This window comes from Halichoerus grypus, chromosome 8, assembly GCF_964656455.1.
Source record: "Halichoerus grypus chromosome 8, mHalGry1.hap1.1, whole genome shotgun sequence".
NCBI lineage: Eukaryota > Metazoa > Chordata > Mammalia > Carnivora > Phocidae > Halichoerus > Halichoerus grypus.
In genome coordinates, this window is record NC_135719.1 from 112,949,466 (window position 1) to 112,965,951 (window position 16,486).

A 16,486-nucleotide genomic window follows, 5' to 3' on the forward strand; every position below is an offset into this window, starting at 1 on the left:
GGGCATATAGTTTCAAGGCTCGGGTTGTGTCAAAAGGAAGAGCACAGATACTCCGACCTATGATCGCGTTCTTTCCTTCTTTAAATGAAGGGAACAAACTATCAATTTTCCACCCACGCCATGCTCTCACCCACACCCACACCCAGTGAACCCCGACTGAGTTAGCACCTTGTTTTAGATTTGGAAAGCAGTTGTAAAAGACACTTGCCTGGTTCCTGGACGGGAAAGTGCAGTTTCAGTCCAGATGGTCCATGAGTACCAGCTTGAGGAGCAGGATTGGAGACCTGAGCCCAGCTGGTGCGCCCTCAGCAACCTGAGTAAATTATTTATCTTTAGGTACCCACAAAGAATAGGGAGGTTTAAATAAGAAGATGCCTGTGAAGGGCACAGTAGCTCATACACAGTAATTATATTCATTCTTTTATAATTATGAGAATTGTCATTTTTAATTGTTATTTATTGTTTCCTTTATAATGATCACTTCTTAGAGCCCAACCTGAAAGACAGGGACTTTGTTCATAAACTTCTATATTCTGGGCCTATAGAATTACCCTTGCACGGAGAGCAGTAAGACTGTTTCAGTTGTGATGCATCAGGTACTGTTGTGATATGGGTCTGGTTCTCCAAGGAAGACCTACACTAGCTAAACTTTGATTTTGACCGATTGTTTACCTCAATTGCAACTTGGTATAATACTGCTCAAGAGTTGCCCTCTTTGGTTTGTGACCTTTGCAATAGGGGTTTTCTTTTTCTGATGATAAATGACTTTTAAACTATGGTGCTTAAAGATACCACACTGAGTCTCATTCCATTGATAAAATTCCAAGAGTTTCCTCTGAGCCTGTTTCTGTAAAATTTGAGGATTGAATTAGATTTAGTGTCCCAAGACAGACCATACCATGGATGTGTACCTGGCTTCTCCATCAGAAACTCCAGCTCTGGGGAGGGTAAAAGGGGAACAGAGCTGTTTTTATGGAGAACTGGGACTAATACACAAACTATAATAAAACCACAGGGTCGTTTCTCTTCACTAGCGATTCTTGCACTGGAAAATGAAAACAGTTGAAAATGAAAACACTATAAATTTCAACATCATGAATTTCCTTTTACCTGAATAGAAGCATACTTTATTTTGGAATTTAATTATATGTTTAAAGAATCAGTCACTATGATCAGAAAAACAACTGTTATAGCAAATATCTTTGGAGTGCCTAATTGTCCTCATTTGTTCTATTCAGTGAGAAAAAGCCAGCCTCAGAATCTGCTCCCTTTGGTGAAGATACTCAGCAAGTTCTTGTCACAGTAGCATCCGTCAGGATTGCCTCTTCAAAACTGGATCCAAAGTGTGCAAAGCAAAGAAAAGATGAATAAATGAAGGGATTCCCCAGAGGCCCATGGGGCACAATAGGCAGAACAGTGGAGCCCCGGCCTCTCCTGGATTCGTCCGTTCAGGAATGGACAGAATATCAACCATTTATAAAAGTCCAAACGTTTTACAAAGTGGATTCAAATATAAGCTACATTATTTCCAGTATGAATAGAGAAACTTAAACAACTGCCAGAGTCAAGGAGGGAAACACTCTCCATTCAGCCCCTTCTTCATTCCCATTTGGAAAGAGCATCGGCTGCTCCCTCTACTCACGTCTCTGTATCTTTTCATGAAGCCAGGACGGTGCTGAAGTCAAGTGGCCGTCACACAAGTCCCCACAAGTCAAGGCAATGGTCCCTCGAGACAGGGTCCTTTCACAATTAGAGAAAAAGACTAACACCATATGCTCCATTTCAACACCTTACAATGTGCTTCTGACAGCACACAAACTTACTCTTAGCTGACTATCTGTTTTGGCAAAACAAATCTTAGTTCAGTGCTAAACATCCTTGTTCCCAAGCCATGATTTACCACCCAAAGTAAACGACACAATAAAAACAGAGAATATAATCAAAGCACAAATTTGTCGATACAATTGCACAAATTTGTCTATATAATTGCACAAAATGTCGATGCTATTCTTGATTCATTTCCACTAGAAATGAGCTTCAAAACATTTCATTGCTTCCTCCTAAACACCTATGTGTATTAAAAATTAAGAATTTAAAAATGAAGGTTTTTGATCCACAAGCCTCTTAGGGACCCAGTTAAAGTGCATAGAAATTAGGTCATGGCTGAGAACAATGGAGAGTCTAATGGGGAACATTCTAGGCATTGTTGCAATACAACTTCCATCCTCTATAATACCTGGTATATATAACATACAAGGTATGTTCTGATGTCAAAGGCTGTTCCTTGGCATAAGCCAAATATAACTTTAAAACACTGATGAAAGTGAGACATCAGCTCCCCTCCTCATCATTTTATTTTCCAGTCTGCATACCAAGCTTCCCCTTTCTTTTGTCTTGAAATGCATTGAAGAATATTACTTGCAATAATTAAGTTTCCTTAACAGCTCTACCTTCTCCCTTTCCAATCCTATTGCAAACCTCCTCCCCAGCTCCCCACTCCCATCCTTCTCCAGAAAGATGTTTGTGGCTCTCCAGAGCCATAATCACCTCTTCCCTAGTCTCATCTCTTTTATAATTACTTCTGATGGGAACTATATCTGATATCTCTAATTATTTTTAGGGTTAATATATTATTACCCCAATGAAACTTTAAGCTCCTTGAGATCAAGTAGCAAAGCTAATGCTTCTTTTGAAGAGTCTGCCGTACTTAGCTTAGTGTTAATACAACAAACGATAAGCCCACATTGAATTGCATTTTCCTTTCCTTGAAAGTTAAACCTCCTTGAAGATTTTATTTATTTATTTGAGAGAGGGGGAGAGAGAGAGAGAGAGAGCACGAACAGGAGGGGAGTGTAGAGGGAGAAGCAGACTCCTCACTTAGCAGAGAGCCCGATGCAGGACTCGATCCCAGGACCCTGAGATCATGACCTGAGTGAAGGCAGACGCTTCACCAACTGAGCCACCCAGGTGCCCCCTAAAGTTCTTAAGTTGATAGAAAAAGAGTTACTAGATTTTAACAAATCAATCTTCCCTGAGTGTCATTAAAATGCTTTGAATAAAGTCCCAACCAAGGCCTTTTGTATAATTAGTACCCTTAGTTTTAAATTTCAGCTGTGATAGAATGGTACCCCCTTCTCTCCTTTTGGTAATGGTCACTTTTGATGGTGTGGGCTCAGGCCTACTCAGGGTAGATCAGCCAGAATGGAAGGCAGTCATGTGTAAGAAAACTCACTTTCCATAATAAAAGCACATATGAAAATAACTTTAAAAATCCAGAGCGTCTATTATCAGCAGTCTCTGGAGAAAAAAACAAAAAGAAGCCCCAGTGAGTAGAAACAGGGACTGAGGAAGTCAGGGAGAAGAATATTCTTCCTGTAGAAGAGGAAGGCTTTTGTGGTATTTGATTGGGGATATTATCACAACCCCTAGATACTTTTGCAAATTTGTTGGATATGCTTTGTTTTCATAGTGCCAGGTGGCCATGGGCCAGGAGTGCTAAAGATCTGGGCCACATATAAAGGCATACCCAACAGAGAATTGTCTGGCCCCAAAAGCCCACAGTGCCCCTGTACAGAAATCTTACAGCCTGGCCATGGTGGACACGTGCTCCCTGATCTATTCCCTGCTTAAGGGAAGCATTCCTGCATTCCTCTGCATCTGTTTGCCTGTACTCATTATAGAAGCATTCGGGTTATTGTTTACTCTTCTCATATTCTGCAGGCAGACATGGTCTTACTTGGATAGTCTTGTGTCTCATATAAATTATTTCCTTATCTTAAGTAATCTTATGGGATTCCTCACTAGAAAAATTTCACTGCCCTGTTGGCCACATGTAGTTCTGCGTATCATTGAATTGATCGTCTCTTTAGATAGCTGATTTCCACATTATCTTGAGTCTCTTAGACATGTTCACTATATGATTCTCTTCTCTCTCCCTCTCTCTGTCTCTCTCCTTATCTGTCTCTGTCCCTGCCCCCTTCTCTCTCATTAAATGCCTCATTTCAGACTCCCCCTTACATATAGCAATAAACGTTCTAGTCAGTGGTGGTGGTTACTCAAATCTACACATGTGATAAAGTTGCATAGAACTACACACACATGCACACACACCTACACACAGACACATATATGTGAAACTGGTGAAATTTTAATAAGGTCTATGAATTGTGCTAATAACAATTTCCTGGTTCTGTTATTGTTCTAAAATTATGTAAAATGTTACCAGTGGGGAAAATGGAGTGAAGAGTACACAGAACCTCTTTGTACCGTTCTTGCAACTTCCTGTAAATCTGTAATTATTTTAAAGTAGGAATAATTTGGTATTATAAGGTGGTTGCACTACCTGTGAAGCAAAATAGTGTTATTTGAAAGTAAACTTGGATTAATTATAAATGTATATTGCAAATTCTAGAGCAACCACTTAAAAAAGTTTTTAAAAAAGTAGTGACTATGGACTCTGAGAAACAAACTGAGGGTTCTAGAGGGGAGGGGGGTGGGGGGATGGGTTAGCCTGGTGATGGGTATTAAAGAGGGCACGTATTGAATGGAGCACTGGGTGTTATACACAAACAATGAATCATGGAACACTACATCAAAAACTAATGATGTAATGTATGGTGACTAAGATAACATAATTTTTTAAAAAAAGTATAATTGAGGGCACCTGTGTGGCTCAGTTGGTTGAGCGTCTGCTTCAGCTCAGGTCATGATCTCAGGGTCCTGGGATCAAGTCCTGCATCGGGCTCCCTGCTAAGCGGGGAGTCTGCTTCTTCCTCTCCTCCTGCTCCTCCCCCTCTGCTCATGCTCTCTCTCTCTCTCAAATAAATGAAATCTTTTTAAAAAAGTATAATGATATGCTAAGAAAGAAGGGTGTGTTAGGGCTCCAGAGAAACAGAACCAATAAGTTACGGGTGTGTGTGTAACAGGTCTATTATAGGAATTGGCTCATACAATTATAGAGACCAAGTAGTCCCATGATCTGACATCTGTAAGCTGGAGAACCAGATAAACCAATGGTGTAATTCGCTCCAAGTCTGAACATTTTTGAGAACCAAAGGAGCTGATGGTGTAAGTCACTGCCCAAGACCAAATACCCAAGAACAAGGGCACTGATGTCTGAGGGGCAGGAGAAGATGGATGTCCCAGCTCAAGTGTAGAACAAATTTGCCTTCCTGCTTTTTGAATGAATTGGATGATGCCTGCCCATAATGGTGAGGGTGACCTTTACACAGTCTACTGATTCAAATACTAATCTCTTCCAGAAACACCCTCAGCAAGGTGTCAATTCTTCCCAATTGATCTATAGATTCAATGTAATTCCAATAAAAATTCCAGCAAGTTATTTTGTGGAAATTAACAAACTGAGTCTAAGTTAATATGGAGAGGCAAAAGCCCAGAATAGACAGCACGATATTGAAGAACAAAGCTGGAGGACTGATACTACTTGATTTTAAGTCTTACCGTAAAGCCACAGAAATCAAGATAGTGTGGCATTGAAAGAATAGACAAATAGATTAATGAAACAGAATAGAGAGCTTATAAATAGACCCACACAAAAATAGTCAACTGATCTTTAAGCAAAGGAGCAAAGGCAATATAATGGAGCAAAAACAATCTTTTCAAAAGATGGTATAGAACAACTGGACATTCATATGCAAAAAAATGAATCTAGACACACACCTTATACTCTTCACAAAAATTAACTCAAAATGGATCACAGACCTAAATGTAAATGTGAAACTATAAAACTACTAGGAGATAACAAAGGACAAAACATAAATGACCTTGAGTAGGGTAATGACTTTTTAGATACAACACCAAAGGTATAATCCATGAAAGAAATATTTGATAAACTAGAATTCATTAAAATTGAAAATATCTGCTCTGCAAAAGACTGGGTCAAGAGAATGAAAAGACAAGCCACAGACCAGGAGAAAGTATTATAAAAGACACATCTGATAAAGGACTGTTACCCAAAATATACAAAGAACCCTTAAAGCTCAACAATACAAAAACAAACAGCCCAATTTAAAAATGGGCAGAAGACCAGAACTGATGGGTATCGAGAAGATATGTAGATGACAAGCATATGAAAAGATGTTCAACATTATATGCCATTAGAGAATTGCAAATTAAGACAGAAATAAGATATAACTACATACCTATTAGAATGACCAAAATCTAAAACACAAGCGATACCAAATGCAGACAAGGATGTGGAGCAAAAGGAAAACTTATTCATTAGCAGGGGGAATGCAAAACGGTATTGTCATTCTTGGAAAGCAGTTTGGCAATTTCTTACAAAATGTAACACACTCTTACCATATGGTCCAGCAATCATGCTCTTTGGTATTTACTCAAATGAATCGAAAATGTATGTCCATACAAAAACTTTTACATGGATGTTTATAGCATGCTGCTTTATTCATGATTGCTAGAACTTGGAAGCAACCAAGAGGTCCTTCAGTAGTGAATGGATAAACCAACTATGGTATATCCAGTGTATGGAATATTATTCAGTACTAAAGAAAAGTGAGCTATCAAACCATGAAAAGGCATGGAGGAAACTTACATGCATATTATTAAGTGAAAGAAGCCAATCTGAAATGGTTGCATATTGTATAATTCCAACTATATGACATTCTGGAAAAGGCAAAACTATAAGTAAAAAAGATCATTGGTTGTCTGGATTTGAGGATGTGGGGGGAGGTAAGAGCAGGCAGAACATAGAATTTTTAGGACAGTGAAAATACTCTGTATGATATCATAATCATAGATATATGCTGTTATACATTTGTCAAAACCTATAGAATATACAATGACAAAGTAAACCCTAAAGCAAACTATGGACTTGGGGTGATAATGATGTGATTAGTGTAGGTTCATTGATTGTAACAAATGTAGCCTCTGGTGCAAGATGTCGTGGGGGGGATGTTGTGCATGTGTAGGGACGGGGTATATGGGAACTCTCTATATATTCTGCTCAATTTTGTTGTGAGCCTAAAACTTTTCTAAAAAATAAAGCTTATTAATGTTTTAAAATTGTGAATTTCACCTCCTTGGAAAAAAAAGATAAGAGTTTGGATTCTCCCCCAAGTTTTTGTTCGCCAACCCCTGACACAGATTCTTTGGCTGTTGTCTCTCTGATGCCTGGTGTCTATTGTGGTATAACAAACATCTAAGTGATATTTGTTTAGTGCCAGTCTTTGTGACCAGCTCCAACAGCCTTACGTCTTTTTAGGCTTCTGTTCCTAATCTGTTATAAACTACACAAGAATTTTGTTCGTTTTAACTGTTTTAGCTATTCCAGGCAACTCACAATTTATATAAATTTAAGGATCAGCTTTTCCTTTCTGTAAAACAGGCCATTTGAAGACTGATAGGGAATGTATTAAATGTTAGATTATGCTGGGTAGTATTGTCATCTTGACAACATTAAGATTTAGTCTATAGACATGGGATGTCTTTCCATTTATGTTGTCTTTAATTTCTTAATGTTTTGTAGTTTTCTGTCTTTTACCTATTTGAGTAAATATATTCCTAGTTATTTTATTCTCTTTGATGCTATTGCAAATTGAACTGTTTCTTAATTTCCTTTTTGTATTATTCATCGCTGTTGTGTAGAAACACACCAATTTTTGCATGTTGATCTTGTATCCCAAAATTTTGTTGAATTTATTAGCACTAATAGTATTTTTGTGGATTCTTAGTATATAGGATCATATCATCTGTGAATAGAGAAAGTTTTACTTTTCCCTTTCCAATCTGGATGGCTCTTGTCTCTTTTTCTTGTTTAATGGCTCTGGCTACCAATTCCAATTCAAAATTAAATAGTAGTAGTAAAAGCAGTCTTTCTTGTCTTGGTCCTAATGTTAGAGGGAAGACTTGCAATATTTCAGCATGGGTTATGATGTTAGCCACAGATTTTTCATAAGTGCTCTTTATTATGTTGAGGAAGTTTCTTTTTAATCCTAGTTTTCTGGATGTTTTATTGTGAAATGATGTTGAATTTGTTAAATGTTTTTTTCTGCATCAATTGAGATGACCCTGGTTTTTTTCCCCTTTCATTTTATTAATGCAGTGTGTTACACTGATTTGTTTTCTTATGTTAAATCACCCTTGCATTCTTGGGATAAACCTCACTTGATGATGGCATATAATCCTCATAATATGCTGTTGGATTTGGTTTGCTAGTATTTTGTTAAGGATTTTTGCATCAGTATTCATAAAAAATATTGGCCTATGGTTTCTTTTCTTATGGTTTCTTCCTCTGGCTTTGGTCTAGGTGCTACTGGCCCTATAAAATGAGTTAGGAAGTATTCTCTCCTTTTCATTTTTTTGGGAAAAGCTTGAGAAGGATTGGTGTTAATTCTTCTTTAAATTTTTAGTAGAATTTCCCTATCAAAATTGCAATGCCATTTTTTCACAGAAATAGAACAAACAATCCTAAAATTTGTATGGAACCACAAGAGACTCCAAATAGTCAAAGCATTTTTGAGGAAAAGAACAAAGCTGGAGGCATCATGCTTCCTGATTTCAAACTGTATTACAAAGCCATTTTAAACAAAACAGTATGGTATTGGCATAGAAACAGACACATAGATCAATAGAACAGAATAGAGAGCCCAGAAAAAACCTCACACAGATATGATCAATTAATTTATGACAAAAGAGCCAAGAATATACAACAGGGAAAGGGCAGTCTCTCAATTAATGTCATGAAAATTGGACAGCTACATGCAAAAGAATAAAACTGAACCACTATCTTACACCATACACAAAAATTAACTCAAAATGAATTAAAGACTTGGATGTAAGACCTGAAATCATAAAACTTCAAGAAGAAAACAGGCAGTAAGCTCCTTGGCATGGGCCTTGGCAATGATTTTTTGGATTTGACACTAGAAGCAAAGGCAACAAAAGCAGAAATAAACAAGTGAGACTATATCAAACTGAAATTCTTTTGCACAGCAAAGAAAACCGTTAACAAATGAAAGACAACATACTGAATAGGGAAAAAGATTTGCGGATCATATTATCTGATAAGAGGACAATATGCAAAATATACAAAGAGCTCATTCAGCTCAATAGCAACAAAACAAAACAAATAATCCAATTAAAAATGGGCAGAGGATCTGAATAGACATTTCCAAAGAAGACTGAGAGATGGCTAACAGGTACACGAAAAAGTGCACAATATCACTAATCATCAGGGAAATACAAATCAAACCACAATGAGCTATCACCTCACACCTATTAGAATGGCTATTATCAATAACACAAAAAATAACAAGTGTTGATAAGAATGTAGAGAAAAGGAAACCCTTGTGCACTGTTGGTTGTAGGTAAGTCAGTGTAGCCAATATGGAAAACAATATGGAGATTCATTTAAAAAAAAATAGAACTACCTTATGTCCAGCAATTCCACTTCTGAGTATTTATCCAAAGGAAACAAAAACACTAACTTGAAAACATACATGCATTCCCATGTTCATTGCAGCATTATTTCTAATAGCCAAGACTGGGAAGCAACCTAAGTGTCCATTGATGAATAAATGGATCAAGAAAATGTAGTATACACATACAATGGAATATTATTCGGCCATAAAAAGAATGAAATCTTGCCATTTGTGACAACATGGATGGAACTTGAGGGCGTTAGCTAAGTGAAAAAAGAGAAAGACAAATACCATGTGATCTTACTTATATGTGGAATCTTAAAAAATAAAATCCAATCCATAGATACAGGGAATGGATTCATGATGCCAGAGGTATGGGGTGTGAGGTGGGCAAAATGGGTGGAAGTAGTCAAAAGGTACAAACTTCCAGTTATAAAATAAAGGTTAATGGAGTTGTAACATATAGCATAGTGACTATAGTTAATAATACTGTATTGTGTATCTGAAAGTTGGTAAGAGAGTAGATCTTAAATGTTCTTATCACACAAAAAAATTGTAACCTTTTTTTTTTTTTAAAGATTTTATTTTATTTATTTGAGAGAGAGAGAGAGAGTGAGAGAGAGAGCGCAAGAGGGGGTAGGGTTAGAGGGAGAAGCAGACTCCCCACCGAGCAGGGAGCCCGATGTGGGACTCGATCCCGGGACTCCGGGATCATGACCTGAGCCGAAGGCAGTCGCTTAACCAACTGAGCCACCCAGGCGCCCCAAAAAATTGTAACCTTATATGGTGTTAGACGTTAACTAGGTTTACTGCAGTGATCATTTTGCAATATATACAAATATCTAATCATTATGTTGTGCACTTGAAACTAATATGTCAGTTATATCTCAATTTAAAAAATATGACGAGGTTCTTGTAAAAAAAATGATGTTTCCCATCTATAGTTGAGTGGCCCCAAAGAGGAAATTCACATGTAATGCTTTGACATTACAAAGCAGAATGTCAGCAACAACCTCAACTCATCTCTCCTAATCCTTTGCCTCTACTCCCACTTGTTCATGACTGACTCCTACAGAATCAGCTGTGGAAACCTCACTGCTTCCACCCACTATTGCAAGAACATCAAGTCTCGTGTCAAGGCTTCTTTCTCCAAGGTTGCCATTCTGTAGGGTAGTCACTGGTTTCCCAAGGAAGGGAGGAAAGAGTCTCCTCCCTCCCCCATGCCTTATGTATTGTTCTCTTGGCTCGGTCGCACAAAGCCTTGTTTAACTCCACCAGATTCCACCAGCCTCAAACCCTTCTCTTCGTAGGAGCCACAGACCAGCCTGAGGACCAGTTAGGGACAACAGGCACGACTGACACGGTGAACCACCTTCCCCAGCACAAGCCTCATGCCAAAGTCTATAAAGGAACATTGATGGGGATTGGGCCTAGGAGAGTGGGACACAGTGTCTAGCCTATCTTAGTCTTGGCTCAGCACTCAGAAAGGTACCTTTTCATCAGTACCTAGGCTGGGGCAGTCCAGAAACTTGGGTGTTCAGACAGCAAAGCTGATGACCATGCTTCTCCTTTTTAACAAAGGCACTTTTGCTGAATTCAAAGCATCGTAGATAACACTACCTATTGTCTGTCAGAGGTTTCCTTTAAAAAATTAAAAAAAAAAAACTAAAATAAAAATGAATAAACAAAGAACAAAAAGCAGAAACAGACACATAAATACAGAGAACAAAGTGGTGGTTGCCAGTGGTGGGGGTGGGGTGGCAGAGGATGGACAAAATAGGTGAAGGGGAGTGGGGGGTACAGACTTCCAGTTATGGAGTGAATAAGTCATGGGTAAAAGGCAAAGGTTAGGGAATATAGTCAATGATACTGTAATAGCACTGTATGGGGACAGATGACAGCTACACTTGTGGTGAGCACAGCATAAGGGATAGATTGATCCAATCACTATGTTGTACACTTGGAATTAATATAATATTGTGTCTTAACTATACTTCAATTAAAAACATTTTTAAGGCTTTTAATTTGTACTAAATTTTGCATCTTCTATTGAAGGCATCCATGAATAAGTCAGCACTGCCCTCTACTGGATGATGCCCTCTACTATTACTCAATAAATTGTGCACAAGATGATTTAAATAGGATTTTTGATATTTTTTCTTAATTTCAATGAAAAACGAAAGGAAACAAGGACATCCGAGCTGTCTGGATATTCCTCCATGCCTAGTAATATGGTCAGATAAAAAGTTCCTCAAAAAAAGGTTTCATATTCCAGTTTTGAGAATTATAAGTTTAAAAAATGAATGCAAATATGTTAACAACAAAGAAAGAAAATATGAGAGAGACAAAAAGGTAGAGGGGAGAGAGAGAAAATGAATTCTCATCAGAATAAGTGGGGACTGGTTTCCTACTTTGGCAACCTCAAAAATAAACTCAAGTAAATGCTTTCTTTATGACATCACCAGCTGCAGTTCTTCTAAAGTGTATGCTAATTCTAACTCCTGGGATAAAGTTTTTATCTTCTTGAGACAAAATGTTTAGTCAGCTGTAATGATCGGTTCTCCTGCTATGAAAATGTTATGTTCCTGTCAGGGAGATTAAATTGTGGTTGGTTGGGAGTCAGCCAGCAAACTGTTACACCTGACATAGTAGTAGCATTAAAACCGACTGAAATCTAGCCCGAATTTTGACTTATAAGATAAGAAAAAAATAAACAGTCATTAAAAGATATTACGACTTGGGGAACCAGGGTGGCTCAGCCGGTTAAGCATCTGACTCGTGATCTCAACTCAGGTCTTGATCTCAGGATCGTGAGTTCAAGCCCTGCATTGGGCTCCACTTATATTAAAAAAAAAAAAAAAAAAAAAGATATTACTTGAGTAGCACTTACAAAAAAAGAAAAAGAAAAAAGAGGAATACCTAATATAAATTAAACTATATGCCATAAATTACCATGAGAAGAACACCTGGATGCAGTCTTAATAAGACAAATGTGGATGCAGAATGAGCCATCATTTCTGGGTTAGAGACTCCCAACCCCACCTCCACCTTCTCTCTCCCAGAGATCCTGGAAAGAACACAGGCTTTGGCCTAGACAGCCCGGATTCAAGCTGCAGCTCTGACATTATGTGGCTTTGAAAAGACCTTGCTTTCCTTGTCTGTAAGGCGGAGCCAATAATACGTAACTCACAGAGTCTGACAAAAATGGGTGCAACAAAGCATGTAAATCACTTAACACAGTATCTGGCATATATTAGGTTTTCAGTAAAAACATGCTTTTCTCTGTTTCTCTTCCTTCCAAACTCCTATATCCACCCAGTTACTAGACAACCTCCAGGTGACACACAGGCCATTATTTCCAAGCAACATGTCTAAAACTTTTCTCCTTCTCCCTCCTCTCCCCTAATTACAGCTGCCATTATTCACCTCACTGTCCAACCCAGACACTTGAACATCACCCTAGATGCCCTTCTCCTGCTCACCTCCTCATGTACTTGAAAGACTCCTTCTCTGCCTTCAAGACTCAGTTTAGATGTCACTTCTCCTGAGAAGAGCCTGGATTTTTCTCCTCCTCTCAGGCTGAGTTAAGTTCTTGATCTGGTCCCATGTTTCCAAAGCGCCCCATATATACCTTTATTAAAGAATTAGTTACACCATGTTGTTGTGACTTGTTTCTCTTCCCCACTGGGCTATGGGTACTTTTAGAGCAGAAATTGTGTCTTCTTCAAAGTTATACCCCCAAGTTCTAGCATTGCACCTGCCATATGAACGTGCTGAAAAACATCTGTGTGATAAATGCAAAGATAGATTCATGGATTAATAATATGCTGTTGGAGTTTCTGAAATGCTAATCTTACCTCTTTCTTCTACAGAGTAATAGAGTTAGGAGCCAGAGAGAGGCATTCATGTGGCCTGAGAGCCAAAATCAGACTTCCTATTCCTTCCCCTCAAGATTAGATTTCTAGACCGTGGAAGTTAGGCAAGATTTGCTGAGCAGCCACCTGCTTCATACCTGTCAAACACGGAGATGAGACAGGCCTGCCTCTGGAAGCCCATCCTTCGACCTTGATCCAGCTGTGTTTGCTCACAGAATCAGGGGCAAAGGAAAATGTGTGCTCTTTGCAGTCAGGGGAGTTCTAAAAAGGAGACTGTATACAATAGTTTAAGTTGTGCCCTGCACAGGGTGCCAACTGAGGGGCGGGTGGGGCCTGAAACCCAGGCCACACTTCATTAGCCAAGCGGGGCATGCCAGTTTGAGTCTGTGTTGCATAAAGATACTGTCTGCTCCTCAAGCCCTGCGGTCACCCCCTGAGGTCCGCATCTACCATAGGGGACACAAAGCTCCATGTGAAATGGGTGGTCATTTCATTCTGATGAGCTAGGAGAGGAAGGGAGGAGTTCTCCCTAAGAAAAATAGGTAGGGAGAAGAGAATCAGCATTCACTGAACATCTACTACGTGCTCAGACACTGGAACACGTGATTTGGATAAACTCATGTCAGTCAAACAAATCTCTACAAGTTGGTATCTTCAGATGAATATACTGAGAATTAGAGCCAGGAAGACCACAAAGGTGATGACACTTGGCTCCAAAGCCCATCATCATACCACCACTGCTTGATACTTTGTACTCTGCCAACAGAACATCCTACTCAGTGACTTATTTAATACTCCCAGGAGCTAGAGGGCATGAAGTTGAACAACACAGACACAACTGTTATCCCAATGATGTGAACTGAGGAATGTGATCGAGGCAGTAGCCAGTTTTCTAGCAGATACATTCTGAAAGTTCATTCCAAAACGAGAACTTTGCAAATATTTTCTTTTTCTAAGCTATACATGAAAGTGAGGCTCTTGGGCAAGCTTGCAAAATTGTTTTTAGTGCAGTATGGAAGCTTAAGCCCTGAAATAGTGCTTCTCTGACCCTCTGGGAAGATGGGGTTCCTGATGGTCCTGGGCACCCATCACAAGCTGGAAATTTCTGAGATGGACTGACCAGCTGCGGATACAGGGCGCTTATAAGGCAAGCAACGTAAAACGAAGGGTCTATGTAAAAAGTCCTACAAATAAGGTTTGGAAAATCTCTGTTGCAGGATTTCTCTATCTCAGCACTATTAGCACTGTGGTCTCGATATTCTTTGTTGTAGGGAACTGCCTGGTGCATTGTAGGATCTTTAGCAGCACTCTACCCACAACCCACTAAATGCCTGTAAAAACATCCCTGTTCTCTGTTTACAGCCAAAGAAACGTCCCCTGGGGGACCAAAATCACTCTCCATTGAGACGCTGGAATGCAATGATCTCTGAACAATGGCTTTACAACCACCTCAGTCTTCTGTAGCTTTCACAGGCCAGAAACCCAGGTTTCTGTGGATAAACTTCTGTGGATAAAAATATGCAAAAACACATAATATTTTAAAAAGTAAAACACAAATTTTGAGGGTCGTGGAGGATTATTTGTAATTCCTACAAAGATTTAACACATTTAAATATCTAGGTCGTTTTAAAACCTAGAAAGATTTAACACTATTTTCTTAAGTAAAAGATGATTGAAAATTGCTTTCCAGCGTCAAATAAAATCCACTGTTCCCCAGAACAGTCTAAGATATTTTAGGTGGATTATGATATGCTTGTTTCAGGTAGTGATTTGGCATCAACAATGGGCCTTTTCTTTGGTTGTAAACAGAAAAGTGTGGGTGTGGACATAATGAAGCAATTGTATGGTTGGAAATAGTGAATAACTCACCTCCATCTTAGAGAGGGGGTCATGTCACCTTCACAGCACAGACCAAGACAATCTCCATGATGCTAAGAGAAGTTTCAGATTCCACAAAATAGTTCGAATCCTCTTTTTTTTTCTCCCATCCCACTATTCTCTGCTTTCAAATGAACAAAAAGTAGTTTCCTTCACAGGCTACCAAGCTGATGCCCAATTGCCTCCTGGGGGAGTTCAAACTCTCTTTTTTATGAAAATTAGAATTCTTATCTGATCAACATCAAAATCTCCATTCAAAGATGAATACAGAGGCAGGAGTTGCTGTAGCTCTCTAAATGTTACACAAAGCAGACTAAGTCTCCTGAGTCTTCTGTAAACATTATACATTCTCCACCTGAAAGCTGAATTCTGGGGGCTAGCTGTTCCATTAAACTGACCTCTCTCCTCATCCACATCGCCTAATACCAAAGCTTTCCAAGAGAGTTGAAAAAATTCTGTGGTTTGTATATGAGTAGCGTGGAGTGGGTCAGAGTGGGTACTCGGGAGCCATACCTGGACCAGGATCCAAAATCTCAGCTCTCTGCTTGGGGACCCTTGGGACCCTCAAGGTGTGTGCCTGTTTCTTCATCTTTCCACTGGAAATAATCAAAAGTGCCTACTTTTTAAGGTAGTCATGAGGAACAAATGAGCTAGATTTGTAAAATGCACAGAATGGTGTCTAAGATCTAGCAGGCACTACACGGGTATTTGTTAAATAAAATGGTATAATAAACAAAGCCTCCCGAGGTTTTTGTCCCATTTTGGAAATCAAGCAATGCCTTCAGGGAAAATTAAGAAATCGGCATTTTGTCTTTCCTACCTGCACTTCTTTCTTCTATGTTCATCTTGAGCCCCCTTTGCAAGTTCCTACCAGGGTGTTAGCAGATCACAACTGGTGATGTTTAAGGTGCCAGTCTCAGCAAGCTTCTCCAAAGGGCCTATGAACTCCCCCTGGAGACTCTGGAAGGCCGAAAAGTCACCAGAGCTTAAAGAAATGAATCTGCGATGCTGACATGTCAATGAGGAGTTGTATTTTCAGATGGCCGGGGGAGGGGGGGTATCTTTCTGTGCCTGGTCTGCACACTCCTGAGGCTGGTCTGGGGAGAATAATGCAGATTCATACCTTTGAGTCTAAAAATTAAATTAAAAAAACAAGCAGCCTCAAATTTCTGTGTTCTAGCATATGGAAATTGTGGCACTTTCTCGAAATGAGTCATCCCAAGCCCAAGTTAGAAGCAGACATAATTTCCAGATGTCAAAAAATTTTTATTTTTCACCAAATAAAAAAGCAAGCAAGATGGAGTATGGTTTTTAATACTGCTTCTCTTACTAGCT

At 39.0% G+C, this 16,486-nt stretch overlaps 1 long non-coding RNA gene across 1 annotated transcript; it reads right to left on the reverse strand.

Moving 5' to 3' along the window:
- Window positions 1-208: 208 nt before the first annotated feature.
- Window positions 209-16,211, reverse strand: LOC118540440 (uncharacterized). The gene is made up of 3 exons (XR_004919638.2): window positions 15,972-16,211; window positions 1,643-1,740; window positions 209-313 (listed from the first exon to the last, which is right to left on the reverse strand). It is a non-coding gene; the product is annotated as an uncharacterized LOC118540440 (long non-coding RNA).
- Window positions 16,212-16,486: the final 275 nt, after the last annotated feature.